This window comes from Elaeis guineensis, chromosome 9, assembly GCF_000442705.2.
Source record: "Elaeis guineensis isolate ETL-2024a chromosome 9, EG11, whole genome shotgun sequence".
Taxonomy (NCBI): domain Eukaryota; kingdom Viridiplantae; phylum Streptophyta; class Magnoliopsida; order Arecales; family Arecaceae; genus Elaeis; species Elaeis guineensis.
The window spans coordinates 1,789,051-1,795,050 of NC_026001.2; positions in this window are offsets into that span (position 1 = coordinate 1,789,051).

A 6,000-nucleotide genomic window follows, 5' to 3' on the forward strand; every position below is an offset into this window, starting at 1 on the left:
GGGAATTGATGGTACTTTTTTTTCTTTTCAAAAATATCCTTTTAAGATCCATGATTAAGATTTTGCAAAATTTCAATAAATGGTTATGATAAAATACTGAATAGTGATATAATATTATTTATTATATTTATTATTATTTTAATATATAATTAATATAATATTTTTATTAATATAATATATTAATATAATATAATAATATTTATATTTATATCAATAAATTTATTATATTAGAATATTAATATTATTAATATTATATTAATACAATAAAATATTATGATTAATGTTATATTATAATATATTAATATAAATATAATATTTATATTTATATAAAATTTAGGAACAAAAAATATGATCTTATATTTATTAAGGTATACTAGATATTTTATATAATTTTTAAAAAAAAACTGTTCAACCAAATATAAATTATTTTATAATATATTATTTTTTATAATTAATTAAATATATCAAAATTTTATTTTTTAAAAATATTTTTTAAAAAAATTATTTATAAAAAATATTTTTTAAGATGAAAAATTCTTTCCTCAAACTAAATGAGTCTTTCGTGATATGCTGTGGAGGAAGTGCATGGATGCTTTCTTCAACGGCTTGAGGCCAACCCGCTAAGGTTGACCTAGGCTTTGTGGGTAGGCCGCTGCACTCCACTGCAGGGCTGGTGCCACGATGCTGGGCCTCACAGATGTGCACCCGGCGCATATATAACATGCTTATGGAAGGGTTGGGCTGCATCATTGGCTGCCATTCCACCTCGTCAAGCCATTCTATAATAGAGTTCCACCATCGGCTGCCCAATGATGGGCGCCCTCCAGCAACTGGTGGCAGATGCTACATGATTGGATGAGAAATTTTTTATACATTATAAATGGTATAAAAAATCTGATATAGAGTATATTATTTTATGTGATTGATTTATATAGTTGTAATTTTTCAATATACATTTAACATCTATAATTTTATATTTTTATTTATAAATTTTGTATGATGAAAATATTTTTATTTTTTAAAAAAATTATGATATCTTGTGGCATATTATGACATCTTACGTTAAATTATGATTTTCTACGTATAGAATGTCATAATATAATTCAAAATATTATAATATAGAAATGATATTTTTGTCCAATAATTTTTAAACGTGTATTTAATGATTGTAGTTTTCTTTTTTTATTTGAAAATTTTGAATGATAAAAATATTTTTATTTTTTGAAAAAAATTATGACATCTTGTGATATATTATGACATTCTGCATCAAAATTATGATTTTCTGTATATAGAATATCATAATATAGGTATAAGATGTCATAATTTTTTGAAAAGAACAGGAGTATTTTTGTCATTTAAAATTTTTAAATCAAAAAATAAAACTGCAGACATCAAAAATATTTAAAAAGTAATGGCTATATGGATCAATCATATAAAGTGATGCACTCTATATTAAATTTTTATATTACCCATGGTGTATAAAAAATTTTGCATGATTGGATAATGGTGAACTGAGATGGACGCCCCTTTGGATCCTCCTTCTAACCTTCTCTATTTCGCCTCCTTCCACCAACCATGTACAACTCTTTTGTGCTGGTCCACATCCTCACTGCATGGAGAAGGCATGGTAACTGATGATGCTGATTCCTGTGAAGTTTGATGGGTCCGTGGAGGCTCATCTTGAGTTGGTGTCTCGAGTAAATTTTCGTTGCGGCAGTGATATCACATCATTATTATAATAAATTAATTAATAATTAAAAATAAATAAAATATAAAAATAATAAAAAATATTATTTATAAAAATTAATAAATATATAATAATTAATAAAATAAAAAAATTTAATTAATTTGTTATAGTTTTGACATGCTATCATTCGTTGCAACGAATATTTTTTTCGTCTGGTGGACCCTCGTTCGCTGGTCTGCGCACATGGTTTGTTGGGATATTGTGTTTGTGTTCCATGTACGAGCGTATGTACTTCCCTCCATGCACTGGCGTTGGGTGGTCTGTATATTTAGCGTACTATACCAGAAAATTCGAGTCAGACGTGTTGGGATATACCGATCGATCCCTCTACGTCGATTCTACCGATCGAACCGATCGACAGTTCTGATAATGACTCCCGACAATGACTTTCGACGATATCTGATTGAAGATATGTCGGTCGAACAGACTCATACTGTTTCTGATCGGCCAAAGGTCGAGTCCAAATCATCGACCCACCATCGGGGGTGGCACCCGATGCCCGACTTCTGCTAGGCACCAGACCAGCCGATGGTGCCCCTGGGTCATCACCCGACATCTCGGCAACCGGATACCGACATATAGTCGGCTAGTCCACCCAAACACCGTACGGCCGTCATGGGCAGTTGTCCTGTCCAGGACATGTGGCATGGCCGTCCTGGGACGTTGTTTATCAAAGACATAGATTGATCCCAGTGACTTGACAGCCCATGACGATTTGACAGCCCGTGGTAATTTGATAGCCCCGACGATTTGACAACTCCTCAGTTGTCTACACCATCAATGATGGGACCCTACCGCATTCTACTATAAAACGGGGTAAGGCAACAGTATTGATAAGTTTCAAGTCCTAAGGTCCCAAGGGCTGGGTCTCGAGAAGCGCCTCTTAGCTCTTGAGCTCTCTTTCCCTCTCTCCCACTGAGCCCCTGATTTTCTGTCTGTTGCCTAGTCTCCTCTTTGACTTGACCGTCGGAGGGTCCCCGTCGGAGGCATCTCCGGTCTGTGAGGACTTTTCTTGCAGGTGCGCGACACCGATGATCGGGCGACGGGAGGATTGGCCGCAACAGATTTTGGCATGCCAGGTAGGGGATACTCGACAGAGGTAAGCCAACGAGCTCCACAAGGCTTGAAAAATCTCTCGAAATGACGAAAATAGAGCTCAGTGATCGAGAGCTATCGGGTCGGCGAGGCGCTCTTCCCATCGAGAAGAGGCCTCTCCTTCACCATCCATGGCGAAGCCCAACTCTCCGCACCCGGTGGTAACCATAGAGGCGTAGATCGCAGTGATCGTACGGCAAATGACCGTTCTGACAGACGCAGTCAAAAACCTCCAACAGCAACCGACTCAGTTGCCGCATCCGCCGGCGGGACAACCGGTGGCGCACCCTATGCCATCCAGAAGCAGCCGCCGACGTCTTCGTCAACTTTCGTCTCTTCCTCAAGAGCAGCTGTCTCAGCACTCCCACCGAGAAGGGACGAGGCGGCCACGGTGCGACACCCACCGGTCTCGGCATCCTTCTCCTTCCCAGCTGGAGCGGGCGAGGAAGGAGAAGCGGCCGCGGACACCGTCCGCCTCACTCTCAAGTTCATCGGGAGGTTCGACCCCCGGGGTTTCGCAACACCGATGGTTAGACGACTACGAATGTAGGTTCGAAGAAATCGACCGTCGGCTTGCCCAACTCCAAGTGGATGGTCAGAAGTCCTCAAACAATGTCGACTTCCGGACCACCCAACCTCTCTCTCGATTTGTCCTTGACGAACCGATCCCTAGTCGGTTCAAGATGCGTCACGTGGAGCCTTACGACGGCTCCACCAACCCAGTTGATCATCTGGAGAGCTACAAGGCTCTCATGACGATTCAGGAGGCGACTGATGCCCTCCTTTGCATCGGCTTCCCCGCCATGCTCCGTAAAGCTGCCAGGGCTAGTACTCCGGCCTTTGCTCAAGGAGTATCCATTCCTTCGGACAGCTCGAGCATTCTTTCGTGACCTACTTCAGCATCAGTTGGAAGCCACCACGAACCTCGGACAGTCTTTTCTCCCTCAAACAGGGAGAAAACGAGATGCTCCGACATTTTGTGGCCCGATTTAGTGCGGCCACGCTTGAGGTCCGGGACCTCAACGAAGACATGGCTATCTCGGCCATGAAGAGGGGGCTAAGAGGGTCTCGATTCACATACTCCTTGGACAAGACCTCCCCCGGACGTATGCCGAATTGCTGGAGCGCGCATACAAATACATGCGTACGGATGAAGGAACTTCCGACCGGTGCCTGACCGAAGGTACGGGCCAAAAGGAGAAGCGGAAGAAGAACCGGGCTGCTGCTGAACCCAGCAGGCCCTCGACTAATAAACGGGTCTTGCCCCGACGTCGGAGTTCGAGACCGACGCATCGCAGGTATGACTCCTACACTCATCTCTCTGCTTCTCGTGCGCAGATTCTGATGGAGATCGAAGAAGCGGAATACCTACGACGGCCCCCGCCTCTGAAGGCAAAGGGCCTCGATCGGAGAAGATACTGCCGATTTCATCGGGGCCACGGTCACACCACCGAGCAATGCATCCAACTCAAGGATGAAATAGAGGCCCTTATACGATGAGGATATCTCAAAAGTACCGAAGGGACCCGCCGGCTCGACCCCTTCCTGACCGACAACCCCAACTGACTGAAGAGGCAGCAAATAATCAGCCTACGACTGGGGTCATAAACATGATCTCCCGACGATCGAATCAGGAAATGACTACTGAAGAGGAGTCGACGAAGAGGCCGCGTCAGGACAATATAATCATCTTCACAGATGAGGATGCTCGGAGAATCCAAACTCCCCATGATGATGCTATTGTTGTCTCAGCGACGATAGCGAACTATGATGTAAAAAGGATTCTTGTAGATAATGGAAGCTCAACTAATATTTTGTTTTACTCGACCTTTTCTCGAATGCAACTGTCGACTGACCGACTCCAGAGAGTCTCTACGCCCCTAGTGGGTTTCATCGGGGAAGCCATCACGGTGGAAGGAGAAATTACTCTTCCCATGATGGCTGGGATCAAGCCAAGACAAAGCACCGTCCACATGGCATTCACGGTCGTCCAAGTACCTTCGGCCTACAATGCCATACTTGGAAGACCTGGACTAAACGCCCTCAGGACGATAGTCTTGACATACTACTTGTTGGTCCGGTTCTCGACTAAAAACGGAGCTGGGGAGATGCGCGGGGATCAACAACTCGCTCGACAGTACTTTCAAATCTCTACTCAAAGTAATGAATCAAAGGACTCCCTGACGGTCGACAAGTTGGACCAACGAGAAGAGGAGGAGCGGGGTGAACCGGCTGAACAACTGATTTCCATCCCAATGACCAAGAATCCTGAACAGGTCATCTAGGTCGGGTCGTAGTTGTCCGACTCGGAGCGACGGCAGCTGATAGAGCTATTGAAAGCTAACACCGACGTATTTGCTTGGTCGGCAGCGGATATGTCCGGCATACCTCCGAAAACAATGACTCATCGACTCAACATCACCCCTGGTGCGAAGCCGGTGAGACAGAAGAAATGGGCTTTCACCCCCGAAAGACAGAAGGCCATCGACGAGGAAGTGGACAAGTTACTCGAGGCGGGCTTCATCAGAGAAACCACGTATCTCGACTAGCTTGCAAATGTCGTCATGGTGAAGAAAGTCAATGAGAAGTGGAGGATCTGTATCGACTACACCGACTTGAATCGGGCCTGCCTGAAGGATAGCTTCTCTTTGTCCAAGATCGACCAACTGGTGGATGCGACGTGCGGTTATCGACTGTTCAGCTTCATGGATGCCTTCATCAGATATAACCAGATCCGGATAGCGCCCGAGGATGAAGAGCATACAGCCTTCGTGACCATCAAAGGCTTCTACTGCTACAGAGTGATGCCCTTCGGTCTGAAGAATGCCAGAGCCACATACCAATGCCTCATCAATAAGGTCTTCAAAGATCAAATCGGGCGAAACATGAAGGTGTACATGGACGACATGCTGGTGAAGAGCGCACAGGCTTCAGATCATGCCCAAGACTTGGAAGAAACCTTTCGCACTCTTCGACGACATTGGATGAAGCTAAATCCGACTAAGTGTGCCTTCGAGGTAGCTTCGGAGAAGTTCCTCGGGTTCCTCATTTTTCAACGTGGAATCGAGGCCAACCCCGAGAAGATAAAGGCGATCATCGACATGCGGCACCCGAACATCAAAAAAGAGGTGCAGCAGCTCAACGGAAAGGTCATTGCG